At 44.1% G+C, this 23,489-nt stretch overlaps 1 protein-coding gene across 2 annotated transcripts in view; it reads left to right on the top strand.

Moving 5' to 3' along the window:
• Positions 1-13,262: 13,262 nt before the first annotated feature.
• The window catches only part of FERMT1 (fermitin family member 1), a 138,491-nt gene continuing 128,264 nt past the window's right edge, over positions 13,263-23,489 (top strand). For both annotated transcript variants that reach the window (XM_030196311.1, XM_030196312.1), the window contains exon 1: positions 13,263-13,352. The gene's annotated coding sequence lies outside the window, so the exon portion shown is untranslated. The remainder of the gene's footprint in view (positions 13,353-23,489) is intronic.

The following is a 23,489-nucleotide window of genomic DNA, read 5'->3' as shown; positions in this document are numbered from 1 at the left end:
AGGAACTGAGTTCATTTCCCACTCCAGGCACAGGCAGCTCCTTGTGACTCTGGGCAAGTCACTTAACCCTCCATTGCCCCAGGTACAAATAAGTACCTGTATACAATATGTAAGCCACATTGAGCCTGCCATGAGTGGAAAAGCACAGGGTACAAATGTAACAAAAATAAAATAAGCACAGTGCTGCTGGGGGTCAATTCATATAATTTATGCTCGCTTGCTCTTGCAGCAGGAATTAAGCACATTTACCCTACCTGTCTACTTTTGAGTACAAAAGGTTCTGGCTTGTGCATTCCTAAAAACATAGTTTATTCAAAGCCAGCAAGAACACAGAAACCAATTGTTCAAAATCTACTGACCAGAGTGACCTGTACAGAATCAGAATCTTGCAGTGATAAACTGGACTCTGGTCCTCAAAAGCTCAGTAAGGGGCCCTTTTAATAAAATGCACGACGAAATGTGCTTAGGGCCAGATTCTATATAAGGCGCCTAAAAAATCTGCACGGTAAACATTTTCACCCAAGCATATCCTATAAGTGGTGCCTAGAATTAGGCGCAGTGTATAAAATACACTTACAGTGGGGGAAATAAGTATTTGATCCCTTGCTGATTTTGTAAGTTTGCCCACTGACAAAGACATGAGCAGCCCATAATTGAAGGGTAGGTTATTGGTAACAGTGAGAGATAGCACATCACAAATTAAATCCGGAAAATCACATTGTGGAAAGTATATGAATTTATTTGCATTCTGCAGAGGGAAATAAGTATTTGATCCCTCTGACAAACAAGACCTAATACTTGGTGGCAAAACCCTTGTTGGCAAGCACAGCGGTCAGACGTCTTCTGTAGTTGATGATGAGGTTTGCACACATGTCAGGAGGAATTTTGGTCCACTCCTCTTTGCAGATCATCTCTAAATCATTAAGAGTTCTGGGCTGTCCGCTTGGCAACTCGCAGCTTCAGCTCCCTCCATAGTTTTCAATGGGATTAAGGTCTGGTGACTGGCTAGGCCACTCCATGGACCCTAATGTGCTTCTTCCTGAGCCACTCCTTTGTTGCCTTGGCTGTATGTTTTGGGTCATTGTCGTGCTGGAAGACCCAGCCACGACCCATTTTTAAGGCCCTGGCGGAGGGAAGGAGGTTGTCACTCAGAATTGTACGGTACATGGCCCCATCCATTCTCCCATTGATGCGGTGAAGTAGTCCTGTGCCTTTAGCAGAGAAACACCCCCAAAACTAACATTTCCACCTCCATGCTTGACAGTGGGGACGGTGTTCTTTGGGTCATAGGCAGCATTTCTCTTCCTCCAAACACGGCGATTGAGTTCATGCCAAAGAGCTCAATTTTTGTCTCATCTGACCACAGCACCTTCTCCCAATCACTTCTCGGCATCATCCAGGTGTTCACTGGCAAACTTCAGACGGGCCGTCACATGTGCCTTCCGGAGCAGGGGGACCTTGCGGGCACTGCAGGATTGCAATCCGTTATGTCGTAATGTGTTACCAATGGTTTTCGTGGTGACAGTGGTCCCAGCTGCCTTGAGATCATTGACAAGTTCCCCCTTGTAGTTGTAGGCTGATTTCTAACCTTCCTCATGATCAAGGATACCCCACGAGGTGAGATTTTGCGTGGAACCCCAGATCTTTGTCGATTGACAGTCATTTTGTACTTCTTCCATTTTCTTACTATGGCACCAACAGTTGTCTCCTTCTTCGCCCAGCGTCTTACTGATGGTTTTGTAGCCCATTCCAGCCTTGTGCAGGTGTATGATCTTGTCCCTGACATCCTTAGACAGCTCCTTGCTCTTGGCCATTTTGTAGAGGTTAGAGTCTGACTGATTCACTGAGTCTGTGGACAGGTGTCTTTCATACAGGTGACCATTGCCGACAGCTGTCTGTCATGCAGGTAACGAGTTGATTTGGAGCATCTACCTGTCTGTAGGGCCAGATCTCTTACTGGTTGGTGGGGGATCAAATACTTATTTCCCTCTGCAGAATGCAAATAAATTCATATACTTTCCACAATGTGATTTTCCGGATTTAATTTGTGATGTGCTATCTCTCACTGTTACCAATAACCTAACCTTCAATTATGGGCTGCTCATGTCTTTGTCAGTGGGCAAACTTACAAAATCAGCAAGGGATCAAATACTTATTTCCCCCACTGTAGGTAATGTCCCATCACCTAAAACTATGCACCTCTATTTACACCAATGAAAACATGGCATAAGTCCCCACGCATATATTTACGCGCACTGGGCCATATTCTATAACTATGCACGTAAATTTAGGAATGTCAACAGAACACCCATTTCTCCACCCATAAGCATGCCCCTTTTGAACTGTACGCATTGGATTTTAGGTGCAGTTCATTACAGAATATGCTTAGCGAGTTGTGTGTATAAATTCTAATTATTGCCAGTTAGTGCTCATTATTGCTTGTTAAGTGCTGTTATCAATGCTAATTAGCTTGTTAAGCCAATTAAGTTGTGTGTGTAGTTATAGAATACACCTAGATTTCAGCGCGGATCTCTAGGCGTGCTATATAGAATCCAGCAGTTAGCATGGGACTTTCCCACGCACTAAGCTCATGTTTAGCACATCCATAAAATAGGCTTTTTCAATTTTTTTTCATTTGTAGATCATGTGTAATGTCATTAGCATGTGTCAACTGCAAATAATTAATACAGGAACACTTACCGCCCCCTATTTAGGAGATGCAAAGGACTCCTGCATTAACCTTGAGTTATTCAGTTAGCCTGCACTGTCAGTCTACTATTTTTAATAGCACTTTTCTGCCCATTCTCTGCCTCTAACACTCTCCCCTCCCCCCAACCCCCAAAAAATAGCAATTAAAAGAAAATACTGCACGGTTACAATTTCAAAAGGAAAAATTACCGCAAGGGGCTGCATTCAGTAAATGACACTCAAAACTCAGCCAATGGAAACAGGAAGAAGGGGGGGTCCAGGTCTTCCACAGAAACGCAAGCAAAGCAGACCAAGGGTGGAAGTAAAACGGATCCAAAGGACCAGCCCAAACAGGAGAGTAAGTTTTGAAGCTCTTGCTCTCCTGTTTGGGCTGGTCGTTTGGATCCATTTTACATTCATCAGTGGTCTGCTTTACTCAAAATTCAGCGCCAAACAAAAGTTGGCACTAACCCCCGGATTCTATATCTGGCACCTAAAAATCCATATGGAAACTGAAGATAATCCATAACAATGCGCATAACTTTTAATTGGTTAACTAGTTAATCAGCGCTGTTAATTGGATGGCAACAAGCAATTATCAGCACTAATTGGCATTAATTAAGATTTACACACACAACTAGCTAAGTGTATTCTATGATGTGTTGTGCCAAAATTCTAAGTCACATCGTTGAAAAGGGGGTATAGGCAGGGGCAGGGCATGGGCGTTTCTAAAATCTATGCGCATTATAAAATACACCCAATCTACACCTAATTCAGTCATCTGGATTTACAGCAAGTAAAATGTGACCTAAATAAACACTCCCTTATTGTACCTATTTACCCCTACCTTACCTGACCCTTTATCTAACTGTATTTGTTTAATGCCTACCGTATATGGAATTCACCATTACGGTATCTTGTAAGCCACATTGAGCCTGCTAATAAGTGGAAAAATGTGGGGTACAAATGTTACAAAATAAATAAACCTGGTGTTAATGCTGGTGTCCAAGTTAGGCGCGCTGAGGACGTATTCTATAATGTTGCATGCAACTTTTCAGAATGTCCCTGACACACGCATGCCCATGCCCATACCCCCTTTTGAGTTAAGCATTTCTAGAGTTAGACACCCTTCCTTATAGAATAGCGCACAGCCAGATGTGTACACAAATTTTAATGAGTGCCATTGGTTGTTAGCACCCAATTATTGATGTTAATTAACTAGTTACTCAATTAATTTACACAACATTGTAGGTGCACGTACAAATGTGGGCATGCAATTCTGGGTACCATCACCCTGCTTCTATAAAGGGAAAGAGAAAGGGAAATAGGACTTGATATACCACCTTTCTGTGGTATTTTGCAACTACATTCAAAGCGGTTTACATATATACAGGTACTTATTTTGTACCTGGGGCAATGGAGGGTTAAGTGACTTGCCCACAGTCACAAGGAGCTAAGTCACCAAAAACTGTGTGCGTAAATGTAGGCATGTTCCCGATTTGCACGTGCAATTTAATAGAACAATGAGCCAATTAGTGCCAATAATTGGCTTTTTAAGAAGCAATTATTGGAACTAATTAGATTTAATTGGGACCTACATGTCCACGGGATCCACACCTAAAATTTACACACAGTCCAAAAAAGGGGACATGGAATGAGAGGGTCATGGGTGTTTCGGGGCAGAACGGGAGCATGGTTTTGAGTTACAGATGTAATTACAGAATAAGGGTGCTCCACACATAAATTTAGGTGCGTGCAGGCATTTGCACCATGTTTTCTTTGGTGCAAATGGTGACACCTAAATTTACCCACCACCTCTCTGCTTAAGCATTAATTCCATAAACTGCACCAAACTTTAGGTGTGGCTTATAGAATACCATTTAAGTGGGTATTTTTCTGCACCAATTTTTTAGGCACTGTATATAGAATCTAGCCCCATTTATTTTATTTATTTATGTATTTGTTTATTTATTTATGCATTCTTGTATCCCACTGTTATCCAAAAACAAGTTTCAGTTCAAAATGGCTTACAATTTACAGTTTGGTGAAATTGCAATATTGTTTAGCAGTTAGGATGTGGAGGGACATTGATAACTTACGTAGTTAGCTACAGAATTTTTTGAAGAGGTAGGTTTTTAGTTCTTTTCTGAACTGATGATAGTTAGTAATGCTTCTTGTGGTTTTGGGTATTGATTTCCAACATTTGGAACTCAGGTAACCAAATCCTGCTGTGTAGGTGGTTTTGTTTGTTATGTTTCTGCAGCTGGGTAGATGAAGGAGTAGGTAGCTTCTGGTTTCTGGGCTTGAATTTCTTGGGGATAGTTCAATCATATCTAACATATATTCAGGAGCCATTCCAAATGAGCCTGCCATGAGTGGGAAAGTGCGGGGTACAAATGTAACAGAAAAAATAGTATTTTGAAAATGAGTGTGCTAGCTTTCAAGAGTAGTCTTGCTTTGATTGGCAGCCAGTGTAGTATTTCAAGCAGTGGAGTAGCTCTTTCGTATTTCAACTTCTTGAATATCAGTCCTGCTGCTGTGCTTTGGACGGTTTGCAATGATTTTAGTGTTTTTTTCCTTACACCCTACGTATGCTGCAGTACAGTAGTCTAGTTGTGATGGTATCATCGATTGTACCATTATCTGGTCTCTAATCCTTCTCAATTTCGATAGTGTTCTGAAGCATTTTGATGTTACTGCTGATATTTGACTGTCCAGAGATAGATGTTTATCGAAAATAATTCCTAGTATTTTTAGTTGTGTTTCAATTTGGTATCTTGATGGTTGACTGTGAAATTTTGGTGAGATGTGGGGTTGTGTGAACTGGGTAGAACCAGGAACTTGTCTCTGTTTAATCTGATATATAAATCCGTATTAAGGCTTAGCCAAGTGTGCATAGGCGCCCCGTATAAGAGGCTTGGGGAGGCTAAGCCTCCCCAGCCCGCCACTGCCCCGCCCCGCCGCCGTACCTTTAAATATTATAGTTTTGCTGGAGTCGCGGGCAGCCGGCATTGAAGACATCGGCAGGCTTACGCTGGTTCCAGCAGCCTTCCCTTCCCTCGTTGCAAGTCGGATGATGGCTCCGCCCTCTTCTGACGTATTTCCTGTTTCTACGAGGGCGGAGCCATCATCCGACTTGCAACGAGGGAAGGGAAGGCTGCTGGAACCGGCGTAAGCCTGCCGATGTCTTCAATGCCGGCTGCCCGCGACTCCAGCAAAACTATAATATTTAAAGGTACGGCGGGGGGGGGCGGAAGGAAACAGGGCAGACGGGAGAGGAGAGGAGGGTTGCTGCACATGGTGGAAGAAGGGGAGAGGAGGGTTGCTGGATGGAGGGAAGGGGAGAGGAGGGTTGCTGGACATGGTGGAAGAAGGGGAGAGGGCAGGGGAGAGGAGGGTTGCTGGATGGAGGGAAGGGGAGAGGAGGGTTGCTGGACATGGTGGAAGAAGGGGAGAGGAGAGGGCAGGGGAGAGGAGGGTTGATGGAGGGAAGGGGAGAGGAGGGTTGCTGGACATGGTGGAAGAAGAGGAGAGGGCAGGGGAGAGGAGGGTTGCTGGATGGAGGGAAGGGGAGAGGAGGGTTGCTGGACATGGTGGAAGAAGGGGAGAGGAGAGGGCAGGGGAGAGGAGGGTTGCTGGATGGAGGGAAGGGGAGAGGAGGGTTGCTGGACATGGTGGAAGAAGGGGAGAGGAGAGGGCAGGGGAGAGGAGGGTTGCTGGACATGGTGGAAGAAGAGGAGAGGGCAGGGGAGAGGAGGGTTGCTGGATGGAGGGAAGGGGAGAGGAGGGTTGCTGGACATGGTGGAAGAAGGGAGAGGAGAGGGCAGGGGAGAGGAGGGTTGCTGGATGAAGGGAAGGGGAGAGGAGGGTTGCTGGACATGGTGGAAGAAGGGGAGAGGAGAGGGCAGGGGAGAGGAGGGTTGATGGAGGGAAGGGGAGAGGAGGGTTGCTGGACATGGTGGAAGAAGGGGAGAGGAGGGTTGCTGGATGGAGGGAAGGGGAGAGGAGGGTTGCTGAACATGGTGGAAGAAGGGGAGAGGAGAGGGCAGGGGAGAGGAGGGTTGCTGGATGGAGGGAAGGGGAGAGGAGGGTTGCTGGACATGGTGGAAGAAGGGGAGAGGAGAGGGCAGGGGGAGAGGAGAGTTGCTGGATGGAGGGAAGGGGAGAGGAGGGTTGCTGGACATGGAGGGGGAGGGAGGAGTGAGGAAGGAGATGAGATAACAGAAAAGGAAGAGAGTAGAAAAACTGCACATGGATGAAGAAAATAGGCAAAAGCTGGATCCACTGGACAGTCAAGTTTGCGGAGGACCCAGCTTTTACTTATGGATGTAGGACAAGAAATGAAGAAGAAAGGCGGAAAGTAAACAAATAAATGGAAAGGAAGCCCTGGAAACGGAGTTAAGAGGACAGATAGCAGCAGAATCGGATACTGGGCCAGCACAATCAGAAAAACAAAGTCACCAGACAACAAAGGTAGAAAAGATCATTTTATTTTCATTATAGTGTTTGGAATATGTCCACTTTGAGAATTAGGTGCATAACATTAAAAGTTTATATTTATTTACTTATTTATGACATTTTATCCCACATTAAACATGAATTATGGTGTTTTGTGGCTCTACACGTATCATGATATTATGATCCCTTGTTTCATATTGTTGACGGTATGCATTTTCCGTATGGGTGGTATATTGGTGTAATAGGTTCTGCCCAGTGTAATATTTATGGTACAGTAAGGTTCAGAGTGTGTTTTTGCACAAAGTTGTGCATAGTGTTTTGCAGTTGAGCGATTGTGGTTAGTATATGCTTTGAGCAACCACTTTATTCTTTGACATATGATACATACCTAATATCTAAATTTAATAAAAGGTATTAATTGTGACATTTATTTTTTTTTTCTGTGTGTGATCAGACAATTATGGATTTAAGCCCCACCCCTAACCCCGCCCCCTTTAGCCTCCCCAAACAGTTGGGCCACCGACCGCCTATGCAAGTGTGTTTTTTTCTAGCGAAAAAGGTGCCGGTACTGAAATTTCAGGCCACTCTTCAGGGGTGGGGTGATCACTGGGGGACCCACCCCACAATAGCCAGGACCCCTGCAACCAGTCACTGAATCTGTGACAAGGCAGAATTGGTGGTGTAGAGCCTGAGCTCTTTCATTAAAACTTGGGGACCATGGGTCAATTTTAGCAGACAATAGAAAAGGTGCCAATACTCAGTACCCCCAAGTACCCCATCGAAAAAAAGCTCTGGGCTTAACACACCTTTTTAAAAGGGCCCTTAAATTGGTTAGTCTATAATGTGTCACCTATCTCTGTCAATTTTGTTACACCAGACTAACATGGTTACCCTTTTTAAAGTTTTTATTATTGCATGCAAATTGTGTAGGTAGCATGGGTGCACTTATCGCCTGCTACATGGAAAAGTGGTCTAGTGGTTAGAGTACCGCTCTTGTAATCCAGAGGTGGCCAGTTCAAATCCCACTGCTGCTCCTTGCAGTCTTGGGCAAGTCATTTAACCCTCCATTACCTCAAGTACAAACTTAAATTGTGAGCCCTCCTGGGACAGAAAAATATCTAGAGTACCTGAATGGAACTCACCTTGAGCTACTAATAAAAAAGGTGTGAACAAAATCTAAATAAATAAATAGGAAGCAGTAAGTGCATCTGTGCTACTATTGATGAATCATCAATAAATTCCTTGGAATTCTAGCTAATAGACCATTGGAATAATCAAATGAAGGACAAACTACACTCTATACTACTGTACAGGCATTCAACAAATCTCTCAATCTTCTAACCATTTTCAATTTAAAGAAAACTTGCTGTACTGTTTTTAAAACTTGTGATTTCATGATCAGGGATGAATCCAACATAACTCCCAAATTTCGAATGATCTGCTGTTGGAATAGATATTTCACCCATTGAAAAAATAGGAAGGACATCTGTCACACAGTGACTAGAAAATAGTAAAATCTGAATTTTAGCCACGTTCAGTTTTAAGTGATTCCCCTTCATCCATTGTTCAATGGTAGCCAAACATAAATTCAGCAATGAAAAACAATCAATAAAAGAAATGGTCAGTTATCAGTAAAAACAATATTATCTACATAAACCCTAGGCAATGCAGCAATTTCCACATTGGGCAAGAGAAAAATATTAAATCGAATAGCCAAATGACAAAATCCCTGTGGAGCACCTATAAAACACATCATTTCAGAAGATTATTCAACATTTTTCATAACACAAAATTGCCTCTCATTGAGGCAAGAACAAAATTAATTCCAGACTGCTGCAGTAAGTCCAATTTCATATAATCGGTTAAGCAAAATTTTGTGAATTATTGTAGCAAAAACTGCCAATACATTGAGCGTAGCTAATAGATAGCAAGAACCCCTATCAAATACAGTCCTGATTATATCAAGACAAATGAGAAGTGTCTTGGTATCGTACTGTGTCTGAGACCCGAACCGATTTTTATCCAAAATCTCATTAGATTCCAAATAAGCCACCAACTGGTCATACACTTCTCTCTTTATTAACTTTTGGGGAAAAAAAGGCAATGGTGAAATTGGCCTATAATTATCAACCACATTAATATCCAATGCTTTCTTTTTAAGTAATGGGTGAACCATAGCAATCTAAAGTGTAGATGGCACTGGACCATCAGGGATTGTAAATTATTACTGGAAGGGGGTCTACTCTTTGTATTTTTTTTTTTGTATTGCAGTTACAAGTAATGCAGTTATGGTCTTGCACAATAATTTATAAGGTAAATAGAGAGCTCCAAATACATGCTTCAGATAGAAAAGTATTGCAGGAATTTAAGGGGCCCATTTACAAAGGTGTGCTGAAAAATGGCCTGCGGTAGTGTACACGCATGTTTTAGGTGCACGCAGAATCATTTTTCAGCGCACCTGTAAAATATGCCTTTTTAAAATTTTTGCCGAAAATGGACGTGCAGCAAAATGAAAATTGCCACATGTCTATTTGGGTCTGAGACCTTACCGCCAGCCATTGACCTAGTGGTAAAGTCTCACACGGTAACCAGGCGGTAATGACCTATGCACATCAAATGCCACTTGGCACACGTCTGAAAATAAAAATGATTTTTCCGACGCGCGTATCAGACACGTACCAAAAATGAAATTACCTCAAGAGCCATGCTGTAGCCGGGCAGTATCTCTATTTTGGCGTGCATAGGGTGCACATAGACGCTTACACAGCTTAGTAAAAGGGCACCTAAGTCTGTAAATTTGAGGTGATAAGCTCCTTAGGAATTAGCCTCTCTGTGGAGTTATAACATCAGCTGTCTCTCCAAGTATGGAGCAAAGTCAACCACTGTAAAAGCACCATGCTTTTTAGTTCCAGTTTTCATTAGCTGTGGTCCATGTGTGCAGAGACTATTTTGCATGAAGGTAAAATGTGGTCTTTCATTATTTAAATTATATTCTGGCTTTGATACTGTGGGTTTAGCAGAGGGATACAGACTGCAAGCTCTGAAATCCCTAGCGGCTCTCACTGTTTCACTTTCACACAACCCAACTTGAGTTTCAGTTTTGGTAAGAGGGCATGCCTAAATATAGGAAAGGATGACAGCTTAGGGGCCCTTTCAATAAGCTGCGTTGGTGCCTACGCTCGAACAACACGCATCAATTTGGAACTACCGCCTGGACCAGGCCGTAATTTAATTTTTATACGTGTCCGCTACACATGCCGGAAAATATATTTTATTTTCCGGTGCGCAGCACTAACCAGGTGGTAATCGGCATTGTGCATGCGAGGATGATTACTGCCCAGTTAACATGTGAGACCTTACCACTAAGTGAATGGGTGGCGGTAAGGTCTCAGACCCAAAATGGATGTGTGCCAATTTTTATTTTGCCGTGCATCCATTTATGGCCAGAAAAGGCATTTTTTACAGGCGCACTGAAAAATGGATCTGCACACACTCAAAACACACACGTACACTAGTGAAGACCATTTTTCATCACACCTTAGTAAAAAGGCCCCTTACTCTGTATTCTATAAGAACATTTAGGTGCATAGGTGATCTTATACAGTTGTGTAGCTAGGACTGAATGAGTCCTGGGTGAAAAAATTAAGACGGGGGGGGGGGGGGGGGGCCCTATAACACCATTTGTCCCAAGGTGGTGAGGAACAGGGGAGGAGGAGGAGGGATCCCTTTAGAACTCCAGTTAACAAATATGCAAACAGCCCAGTACAGAATACCTGTCACAGTAAATCCAAATAAATAAAAAAAATAGAAACTGAAAGCAAAATACCAGAGAAAGGTAATGATAACAGTGCTTGCAGTCTGCCAACTCACAATCATAGGTCCAAAACGAATCACACAAGAATTAACTATTACATAATGATGAAGAGAGACAGATACCAGAAAAATTATTATCACTAAAGCAAAAATTTTGCAAGCAACTAAGCTTAAAATTGTTTTCGAAACAATAAGAAAGAATTAATCTTTTTAACATCAACTGAGAGTGAACACCACGTAGAAACTGCCTGATACAGAAATAATGTCTATAAGGATTTCTTAAATCTTACTTTCACAAATGATGGAAAATAAAGAAGGCATGAATTGATGGCACGTGATGAAGTAGGAGATAAAGGAAATGAAAATAAAGAAAATAAATATTCTGGACATATACCGCAGAACATCTTATATACCTAACATGCAACCTTAAAAAGAATTCAGGCTTTAATGGGCAGCCAATGAAATTTGATCCAATCTCTTCTGCCAAACCTGACATATCACAATTAATAAATTCAGGAAAAAAACACTTTTTTCTCTCTTTGTTGTCTGAGCATTGCTTTCATTATAGTGTCTCTTTTCAAGGTTTCTCTGCTTTTTTTTTCCAGGATCTCTTGTTCTTTTGACATTTCTTCTCTATATCCACCATCCATCTATCCGTTCTGTCCAGTGTCTCCCCTCTGTATCCCTATCCCTCCCCTTGTGAACAGCAATGCCACTGTGTCCCTATCCCTACGCTCCATCCATGCCAGCACAAATTCTTCAGAGGAGTAGAATAGTGAGGATACAACACCACAGAAATGGAGTCAAGAAGCTTGTGCTATTAAAAAAAAAAATTATTAGTTCTGACAGAAATGAATATGAAAGTTTCAAGTGAAAATAATACAAGGTGATTCCACTCAACTATAAATATAGTGTGCCACTGATCGGACTTGACACCGCTGTGTTTCAGCGGTAATGCCTGCATCAGGAGTCATACAATCCAATAGAGATGTCACTCGGGGGGTCTTTTTACAAAGCTGTGGCAAAAGGGGGCCTGCACTGCTGTCAGTGCATGTTTTTGATGCATGCCAAGGCCCCTTTTACCACAGTGGGTAAAAGGCAGGTCTTTGGGGGTTTTTTTCAAGAAACGGCCATGCGGCAAGTGAAGCACCTTGCCATACAGTCACGGCGGAGCAAGGGCCGGGGCGGTCCACCCCAGGTGCACGCCGCTGGAGGGGTAAAGAGAGCAGACACACGCCTGTCTGGCTCCGCGGTTTACCTGCTCCCTCTGCCCCGGAACAGGTTACTTCCTGTTCCGGGCAGAGGGAGCAGGAAGCCAGCGGAGCCAAGAGCCACGCGGCTGCTCCTAGCAGCCAAGAATGCACCCGGGGGGGTTGATGCACTGGGGGGTGTCATTGTGCCGAGGGGGGTGTCGTGCTGCACCCGGGGGGGTGCGCATCCGCAATCCACCCCGGGTGGCAGCCAACCTAGGATCGTCACTGCAGTCATTTCGGGAGGGATCACCTACCGTCACCCAATGAGGTGGCAGTAAGGGCACTCATACTAACCTGGTGGTAACCGGGTAGCGAATGGCACTGCCCGATTACCGCCGGGTATACACTGGTGCTATAAAAACTGAAATATTTTTCCAGCACCGGAAATGGCGCACGATGGGGGAGGGAACTACTGCCGGGGTTACTGCAGTAGCCTGGCGGTACTTCCCTTTTGGTGAGCGGTAAGCCCACGTTGGACTTACTGCCGCTTTTTAAAGGAACCCTCAGTTAATGTGAAATAATCCAAACCATAAAGCAAAATAAACAGCAGACCAGTAACCCTCTGGTGGCACTACATTTCTTGCTGAGCAGAATTACCTTGGATTATTTGCGTCTGGAACTTTCATATCCATTTCTGTTGAAACTAATATATATATATATTAAAAGGTTTTAAAATAACACAAGGTTCTTGACTCCATTTTTGTGGTATTTTTATCCTCAGTATTCTGCTCCTACCAGTTACGTTCTGACATCTGTTTTCTTCTCATTTTAATGATAGCCTTTCCATTACTTACATTATGGTTTAACTTTTCATAGCGAATATCTAACTGATAGAAAATGCACTGCCACGTTTTTATTACACTTTTGATCGCTTCCTTTTCCCATCCGATTTTCGTAACACAAAAGACGAAAGTTTAAAGAGAATGAAATAACATGAACCCACTGGAAATGAAGGAGAAGCCGGAGCCTTATGCCAGTCCCAAACTGGCAACAACAGTGTAATGACGTGCTGAGAAGGATCTCAGATTACAGCCCTGCCTTCTACTGGGGGAGACGAGTGTGAGGAGCACAACAGGCCAGGTGTGGAAAGCAAAGCACACCAGGAGACAGAGCAAAGGCGAGGGAAAAACGCCACAGCAGGTAAGCACAAATGATTCAAGAATCAACAACTTAGAGCCTCCCCAAATGACTTCCAGGAATGAAAGAAGGAAACGGACTTCTTTGCAAAGAAAACAGGTTGCATTTTAGCACTTTTTAAAAAATGTAATAGTGATATTAGTAGTGAAAGTGAGAGCATTGTAGTCTATGGAGGAGTATGATATGGGGGAGTCGCCTTTGACATATGTGTATTAGACGCTTTTGTTCCTCATGTTTCAGGTGTTTTATTGAACGCCCTGTATTCACTCCCTAGGCTGCTCTGAACACTGTCACAAATTGGCACTGTTCCCCCTTTAATCAACAAGAAAACTCCCGAATAGGTAGCCGAGCCTTAAGATTTTGTGTTCCAGAAGTCTGCTATGGATATAGAATAGGAAGATGCTCAGGAAAATAACATTCAAAGTGCTTTCTGAAGTTTTATTTGCAAGTTACTTTGGTGCTCTTCTCTATATTGCTATGCGATTCTGTCATTCTTCAAGCTGCACAGAAAAGTTTGCTTTTCCTGCCCCTGGGGCTGCCCTTCTCTGTGTCAGTACTTCCTGGTGATATTCAGCTCCATTGTGAGCACGCCTGGCGTGGATTTAGAGCACTACCTGCAGAATTCCTTTCCTGTCGCGGTATTTTATCCCCACCGAGAGCTCACAGCTCTGGGCAGTGGCAGAATGGAGAAAGCCGACATCTCAGGTCTTTTCCAACAAGTAACAACTTGTTTAATAGGTTCTTAATGTTCAAAGTTCACTCTGACATGAAGGTGAAAGACACGCTCAGAGCAGGAATGCGGGGAAACTCGATTCTTTGATGGTCGGGACTATTTACTTTCCCTGGAATTCTTTCTTATCAACCAACTTAGCCCTTGAGATATGTGTAATCGCAGTGAGGTTTAATAAAACACTAATGAAACAGATTCCTTCTTGAGCGATGCACCTTGTATTATGGGAAGAATTTGAGGGCCCCTTTTACCAAGCCACGGCAAAGGGGGGGGCTGACGCTGGCCTCAGGGGGGCGTGTTTTACATGCGTGCTGAGGCCCCCTTTTACCACAACTGCTAAAGGGAAGTCTCACTTTCCTACAGGAAATGGCCAGGTGGCAAGTAAAGCACTTGCTGCACAGGCATTTCGGGGGGGGAGGGGGGGGGAGCCCTTACCGCCACCCATTGAGGTGGCGGTAAGGGCTCCCGCGGCAACCGGGCAGCACGTGCCACTGCCCGATTACCACCATATACACTACAGTACTACAAAAATTAATTAATTTGTAGCGCTGGAAATGACGGCGCGCTAGGGGTGGGAAGTACCACCGGGCTGCTACGGTAGCCCAGCGGTACTTTCTGTATAGCGAACGGTAAGCCCGCCACTTAGTAAAAGGAGCCCAGAATTATGGAGCAATTTGTTATTTATTTATTTTTAATCTGTGAGAACTAAGCACTTATTCTTTGACCCTCCTATTTCAAGACACTAAAGCCCTGGCAATTAGCTTAGCTGAATTTAAAAGGTTTTCTGAACAAGAACCAGGAGAAGACCATATACAATTATTAGACAGATAGACCTGGGGACTCCCTGGGAGTAAGCAACATGGAATGGCTTTGCTGCTTGGGATTTACCATGTACTTCCTAGCGAGCCATACTGATCACTTTTGGAGACAGGATATTGAGATTAGTGGACCTTAGGTTTAACTCAGTGTGGTTCATTTGATGTTATGTTAAATTAAAAAAGCCAATATATTTAAGTGACTCAGACTTTTTACTTTTTTCCTTGGCCTTCACTCATAGTTCTGAAGGGCAGCCAATAGGTCAGGTTTTCAGGCTGTAGGGTTACATACCATTAGCACTCACATCCACTTCCATACTCACTCACAAATTAAACCATACACCTGCCATCTTTCATGGAAGAAAACTTGTCTGCAGCTTTATTTCAATATCAATCAATCAAAAAATAATAACTATTTAACAATCGACCTTCAAATTACCTTACATCTATGTTGCTAGTTGGTGATGAACTCGCTGCCCCAATTCCATCAAATATACTTATTCATCATATGTAGTCCAGTGAGACCTGTGGTGTCAACAAGGCTTCACCTCGGCTTGTGGAGGTTTCACACACAAGCATCTCAAACCAGAAAGAAAACAGTAATTCAAATCATAAATATAGGCCACTTGCCAATTATTCATTGTCTTTTCCCGCCACTGCGACCCCCTACCCCATCCCCCCCCCCCAAAAAAAAACAATCCCACCAATACAAACAACACAGCACAAAACAAGAATGTTAAAAACATATCCCCAGCAAAATTTGAAACCAAAATTAATAACCCCCCAAAAAAGAGGTTGGCCAGGTGAGAGCAAAATTATCAAATTTAACACCTCCACATTCCTGCTCCAACCACCCACTGCCAAGGCCTTCTTCACAGAATATCTCCTCAGCCTCAATGTTCCGTTTCCTCCATCCTGCCTTCCCAGACTTCCAATCACATCTCAGCTTCCATTAACCCTTTCCTTGTCAGTACTTCTCCCAATAAATACCCTCAATTAAATTCCACATTAAGTTCCCCAAACCTCCTCTTAAATGTATTTAATTTAATTCCAATTTCTTTTAGCATAATTTTAATTTTATACCCAGCAGCTCCACATAAATTAATTAAATTTACTTGGCCCTCCAATCCTGCTATTAAATGTTTCCTTCTTACAACATGAACATACTTTAAACTAATTTCCGTGCCATTAATCCTACTTTGATTAATTTCACCCCCTCTCCTCATCCCATCCCACATCATAAATTCACTAACCAGATGGCATGCACTTCAGCTGGAGCAATGCCAATGTTATATTGCCCTCTGATAATTCCTCAGGCTTCCTTGAGTAGAGAGGTGTGGTAGCTGTGTTAGTCCACTTTTAAAAGTAATCAATAGAAATAAAACAAAATAAAACATGGAAAAGAAAATAAGGTGATACCTTTTTTATTGGACATAACTTAATACATTTCTTGATTAGCTTTCGAAGGTTGTCCTTCTTCAAGCTTCCTTTAAACTTGGCAATGTTGTTGTTGCAGCCTCACTAGCAAAACTGCAATAAAATTAAAAATATATGCATACAGTACAGGTTTGATGCTAATAAAATAAGAATAGCCATACTGGGTCTGACTAATGGTCCCATCTAGCCCAGTACCCTGCTTCCAACAGTAGCCAATCCAGGTCACAAGTACCTGGCAGAATCTCAAATAGTAGCAACATTCCATGCTACCAATCCCAGGGCAAGCAGTGGCTTCCCCTTGTCTGTCTCAATAGCAGATAATAAAGTGATGTTGGTTTTAGGTTCTCTGCTTTGATTCTCCCTTTTCTGGGATATGACTTGTCTCACACCAGGACCACTTTTCATATCATACAGATGCCACATCTCTAAGGCTAGAGGTCAGGCAGTCACTTAATAAGCATACCCAAATAACATAAGAGGAAGCCAGAATACAACACTCAAGTACATGCCCAGCCTGCAAGGCAATACCCTTTAGTCAGTCATAGAGCCAAACAGCAAGCACAAGAAAAGGCAGAGAAGAAACAAACATTTAGCTCTTCTCTATCAACAAGCCAGTCAGTGGCAGCTTAGCCAGCTGTGTTATAATCAGCTGGGTTCTACCCAATGCTTTTTTTGTAGACAAAAAGGTGCCGGTACTCATTATGGGCGGGGCCACCACATATGGCCCCACCCCTGTGATAGCTATACCTACATTAGCCACACCCCTTATACCAGCCATGGCGCATATTACTACTACTACTACTATTTAGCATTTCTATAGCGCTACAAGGCGTACGCAGCGCTGCACAAACATAGAAGAAAGACAGTCCCTACTCAAAGAGCTTACAATCTAATAGACAAAAAATAAATAAAGTAAGCAAATCAAATCAATTAATGTGAATGGAAAGGAAGAGAGGAGGGTAGGTGGAGGCGAGTGGTTACAAGTGGTTACGAGTCAAAAGCAATGTTAAAGAGGTGGACTTTCAGTCTAGATTTAAAGGTGGCCAAGGATGGGGCAAGACGTAGGGGCTCAGAAAGTTTATTCTAGGTGTAGGGTGCAGCGAGACAGAAGGCGCGAAGTCTGGAGTTGGCAGTAGTGGAGAAGGGAACAGATAAGAAGGATTTATCCATGGAGCGGAGTGCACGGGAAGGGGTGTAGGGAAGGACGAGTGTGGAGAGATACTGGGGAGCAGCAGAGTGAGTACATTTATAGGTTAGTAGAAGAAGTTTGAACAGGATGCGAAAACGGATAGGGAGCCAGTGAAGGGTCTTGAGGAGAGGGGTAGTATGAGTAAAGCGATCCTGGTGGAAGACGAGACGGGCAGCAGAGTTTTGAACCGACTGGAGGGGGGAGAGGTGACTAAGTGGGAGGCCAGCAAGAAGCAGATTGCAGTAGTCTAAACGAGAGGTGACAAAGGTGTGGATGAGGGTTTTGGTAGAGTGCTCGGAAAGAAAGGGGCGGATTTTACGGATGTTGTAAAGAAAGAAATGACAGGTCTTGGCAATCTGCTGGATATGAGCAGAGAAGGAGAGAGAAGAGTCAAAGATGACCCCAAGGTTTCGAGCTGAGGAGACAGGGAGAATGAGAGAGCCATCAACAGAATAGAAAACGGGGGAGCAGGGAGGTGGGTTTGGGGGGGAAATGAGAAGCTCGGTTTTGGTCATATTTAATTTCAGGTGGCATTGAGACATCCAGACAGCAATGTCAGACAAGCACGCTGAAACTTTGGTTTGGATGCAAGGTGAGATATCAGGGGTAGAAAGGTAGATTTGGGAGTCATCAGCATAGAGATGGTAGGAAAAGACATGGGATGAGATTAATGAACCAAGGGAGAAGTGTAGATAGAAAAGAGGAGGGGACCAAGAACAGAACCCTGAGGTATGCCGACAGGCAGAGGGATAGAAGTAGAAGAGGATCCACCAAAGTGAACACTAAAGGTGCGGAGGGAGAGGTAGGAAGAGAACCAGGAAAGGACAGAGCCCTGGAATCCAAGTGAGGACAGGGTATCGAGAAGTATGCTGTGATCGACAGTGTCAAAAGCAGCGGAAAGATCAAGAAGAATGAGGATGGAATATTGACCTCTGGATATAAACAGACATCATTGAAAATATTATACTAGTATAGGTGAAAAAAAATAAAGTGATTTTTTTTCATTATAAATGATTTCTGTAAGCTGTTACAGCTCCAGTATACACAGTGCAAAATAAGACAGCAGATGTAAATTCTCAAATTGGACATATTCCAAACACTAAAATGAAATAAAATGATTTTTCTACCTTTGTTGTCTGGTGACTTTGTTTTTCTATCTCAGTCTCTGATTCTGCTGCTCTCTATCTGTTCTCTTTCCTCCTTTCTTCTTCATTTCTTGCCCTACATCCATAAGTAAAAGCTGGGGTCCTCCTCAGTGGAATTGACTAGAGGAGGTATAACACCTTCCTTCACTCTTCCTTCTGCTAATCTTTGTACACTACTAATTGTATCTGATATCCTGGAATGACTATGTCATAACAAATCTCTATAAGCCACATTGAGCCTGCAAATAGGTGGGAAAATGTGGGATACAAGTGCAATAAATAAATAATAACATGGATCCAGTTTTTTCCTATTTTCTCCATCCATGTGCTTTTCTCCTCTCTTCCCTTTCCCTCATCTCCATCCATGTGCATCTTCTTCTTTTTTCTTTCCTCCCCTCCATCCATGTCCAGCACTTCTCCTCTCTCCTCCCCTCCATCAATGTCCAGCATTCCTCCTCTCTCTTCCCTCCCCTGTATCCATATAAAGCAATAATTCTCTCTCCCCTCTCTTCCATCCAAGTCTTGCATTTCTCCTCTCTCCCCACAACCCCTCCATCCATCCATGTCCAGCAATTCTCTATTTCCTGCTCTCCTGTCCATCCATTCCAGCATTTCTCCTCTCTGTCCCCTGCCCTCCCCTCTCATGTGCATCTCCTTCCTGTCTCCTCTCCCCTCCATCCATATCCAGCATGTCTCCTCTCTCCCCTGCCCTCCCCTCCTATGTCCAGCGATTCTCCTCTATCCCCTGTCCTCCCCTCTCATCCATATCCAATGATTCTCCTCTCTCCCCTGTCCTCCCCTTTCATCCATGTTCAGCGAATCTCTCTTCGCTGACCTCCCCTCCCATCCATGTCCAGCGATTCTGCTCTGCCCCCTGCTTTCACCGCCCATCCATGTCCAGCAATTCTCTCTTCCCTGCCCTCCCCTCCCATCCATGCCCAGCATGTCTCCTCTCTCCCCTGCCCTCCCCTCCCATCTATGTCCAGTGATTCTCCTCTCTCCCCTGCCATCCCCTCCCATCCATGTCCAGCGATTCTCCTCTCTCCCCCCTGCCATCCCCTCCCATCCATGTCCAGCGATTCTCCTCTCTCCCCCCTGCCCTCCCCTCCCATCCATGTCCAGCGATTCTTCTCTCTTCCCTGCCTTCTCCTCCCATCCATGTCCAGTGATTCTTCTCTCTTCCCTGTCCTCTCCTCCCATCCATGTCCAGCGATTCTCTGTTGATGGCTCTCTCATTCTCCCTTCTCCTCAGCTCGAAACCTTGGGGTCATCTTTGACTCTTCTCTCTCCTTCTCTGCTCATATCCAGCAGACCGCCAAGACCTGTCGTTTCTTTCTTTACAACATCCGTAAAATCCGCCCCTTTCTTTCCGAGCACTCTACCAAAACCCTCATCCACACCCTTGTCACCTCTCGTTTATCGACTACTGCAATCTGCTTCTTGCTGGCCTCCCACTTAGTCACCTCTCCCCTCTCCAGTCGGTTCAAAACTCTGCTGCCCGTCTCATCTTCCCGCCAGGGTCGCTTTACTCATACTACCCCTCTCCTCAAGACCCTTCACTGGCTCCCTATCCGTTTTCGCATCCTGTTCAAACTTCTTCTACTAACCTATAAATGTATCACTCTGCTGCTCCCCAGTATCTCTCCACACTCGTCCTTCCCTACACCCCTTCCCGTGCACTCCGCTCCATGGATAAATCCTTCTTATCTGTTCCCTTCTCCACTACTTGCCAACTCCAGACTTCGCGCCTTCTGTCTCGCTGCACCCTATGCCTGGAATAAACTTCCTGAGCCCCTACGTCTTGCCCCATCCTTGGCCACCTTTAAATCTAGACTGAAAGCCCACCTCTTTAACATTGCTTTTGACTCGTAACCACTTGTAACCACTCGCCTCCACCTACCCTCCTCTCTTCCTTCCCTTTCACCATTAATTGATTTGATTTGCTTACTTTATTTATTTTTTGTCTATTAGATGTAAGCTCTTTGAACAGGGACTGCCTTTCTTCTATGTTTTGCAGCGCTGCGTATGCCTTGTAGCGCTATAGAAATGCTAAATAGTAGTAGTAGTAGTAGTAGTCCTCCTATCCATGTCCAGCATTCTCTCTTCCCTGCCTTCCCACTCCCTTCTGTTCGTGCACCCGTGCTCCTGAGTTGAAATCTTTTGTTTACACCAAGTCGCCAGCGAACCCGGCAGGGATAGGCAGCAGGCAGGTTCAACATCCTCATCGCTTCCCTACCCTCTCAGCGTGTCCCGCCTTCCTCTGATGTAATTCCTTTCCGCGAGGGCGGGACACACTGAGAGGGAAGGGAAGCGACGAGGATGCCGAACCTGCCTGCCTGCCTGCTGCTTTCACTGTCGGTTCGCCACGACATCAGGTAAACAAATATTTCAACTCAGGGAGCATGGGTACACGAATGGAAGGAAGCGGGCAGGTAGCCTGACCTCAGGAAAAAGGTGCCAGTACGCTGTACCAGTGCGTACCGACACAAAAAAAGCACTGGTTCTACCCAAAGCTTCCTAAATGTTGCTACTATTTGGGTTTCTGCAAGGTACTTGTGACCTGGATTAGCCACTGTTGGAATCAGGATACTGGGCTAGGTCGACCATTGGTCTGACCCAATCTTGAGTTCTTATCCCGCCAACTGTTACTACTCAAATGCAGTGACTAAAGCAATAGGGATGTGCATTCGTTAGCAGGCATGCAGGTCGTTAGCACTGTTCCCTCTAAGCTGAGTGGAAGTCCTCCACCTACAGTCCTGCCAGTGGGTGGTGCTGTTTCGCTATTACATTTTCAATAGTGAGGGCCTGGCAAGCTGTACAGAACTCCAGGGAACCTGCTTGTCCCTAGTGTTTGAAAACACAATATTGACACATCGTCATCATCCCCCTTCCCCCCCCCCCCCCCCATTGGCAGCAGTGCAATTGGAGGACTCCAGTTCAGCTTCGAGGAAACAGTGATCGTTGGGCACCGTCACAATTTTAGTATATGTGTGCTCAAAGGTATGCACATAAACCTATGAATTAATACTCATGCAATCGATTTGCACATATTACAAACACACAAGCAATGCAAGCATAAAAACAGATGTGAAAAAAACTGGAAACAATTTGGGAAAAATGTGGAAAATTGAAAACAGATATGTTTTGGCCATACATATCCCTATAAATGAGTATTCTGTGCTGATATCCAGGGCTTTTTTTGAGGGGGTACTTGGGGGTACTGAGTACTGGCACCTTTTCCATTGTCTGCTAAAATTGACCCATGGACCCCACGTTTTATTGAAAGAGCTCAGGCTCTACTTACCAATTCTGCCTTGTCATAGATTCTGTGACTGGTTGCAGGGGGCCTGACTATTGTGGGGTGGGTCTCTCAGTGATCACCTCACCTCTGAAGGGTGGCCTAGCATTTGAGTACCGGTACCTTTTTTGCAAGTAAAAACGCACTGGATATAGCTAAAGCAGTACCAGCACTTAACATTCAGCTAAGAGCAGATCAGAGTCTTTCCTTCTCCTCCCATGGGGCTTCCAGGAGGGTTCAGATGAGAGAATATGATAAAGGTCTAAAAATCTTGAGCAGTGTGGAATGGATAAAAGTGAATCAATTTTTTTTTTACTTTTTCAAAAAATACAAACACTAGGGACACTCAATGAAGTTACACGGTAATATGTTTAATATGAATAGGAGGGAATATTTTTTCCACTCAATGAATAGTTAAGCTCTGGAACTTAACTCCAGAAGATGTGGTTACAGCGGTTAGCATATCTGGACTTAAAAGTCTGCTATTGAGATAAACATGGGGGAGGCCACTGCTTCCCCTGGTATCAGTAGCATGGAGTCTTGCTACTATTTGGGATTCTGCTGGGTGCTTGTAACCTGAATTTGCCAGTTTTGGAGGCAGGATGCTGAGCTGGATGGAGTATCAGTCTGACCCAGTATAGCTATTCTTATGTAGGTGTAGGGAATGGAGGGGCTGGTTGTCTCCTGCTGAATATTCCCAGTTAGTGCTTAGCAGATAACTGGCTGTATCGCGCGATATAACTGGCTATCGGCAAATATTCAGTGCACCGTCAGCTAAGTTTGGTGGCCAAATTGGGCTGCCAATATAGCAGGCCTATCTTTGGCCACTTTCAACTGAAACAGCCAGTGCTGAATATTGATTCAGCCAGTTAAGTTGGAACTGGCCATAAATTAACTGGATATTCGAAGCCAGTCACCAGAAACGGCCTGGCATTGATTATCTCGGCTCAGCACCAACCGCAGGAGGCAGCCTGGCTATTTCCCCGTGGTCTGAAAATCAGCCCCTTGATCTTTATCTGCTCTTGCCATTTTTGGAGCACAAACTGTAAATGTCTGCCCAGTACTGGCCTTATTTCCCAGTTACTGGAGTTGCTCTCTAAGCACCACTTAGGGTCCTTTTTACTAAAGCTTGATGTGCGCTATCGGAATTAGCGTGCAAAATGCTAAGAAGCACATAGATATAAAATGGGCTTCTTAGCATTCAGGGCTAGATTCTATATATCACGCCTAAAATATCAGCACTGAGAAAAAATACACCAAGGCGTATTCTATAAAGTATGCATAAATTCCGGCGTACTTCTTAGAACACGCCTAAATTTCAGCACGGTTTGTAGAATATGCTGAGCACCTGTCTGTGTGACTAAATTTAGTTGCGGGCAGTTACGCCAAGTAAAACTTGCTGTAAATGCCAACATCTAAATTAGGTGCAGACCTGGTGTATTCTATAACAATGCGCATAGATTTTGGAAACGCCCATGACCTGTCCGTTCCATGCTCATGATTAATCCTCCTTTTCAACTAATCAA

The sequence above is a fragment of the Microcaecilia unicolor genome, chromosome 3 (assembly GCF_901765095.1).
Source record: "Microcaecilia unicolor chromosome 3, aMicUni1.1, whole genome shotgun sequence".
Lineage (NCBI taxonomy): Eukaryota > Metazoa > Chordata > Amphibia > Gymnophiona > Siphonopidae > Microcaecilia > Microcaecilia unicolor.
Note: the sequence above shows the minus strand (reverse complement) of the source record. Positions and strands in the feature narration are given on the sequence as shown.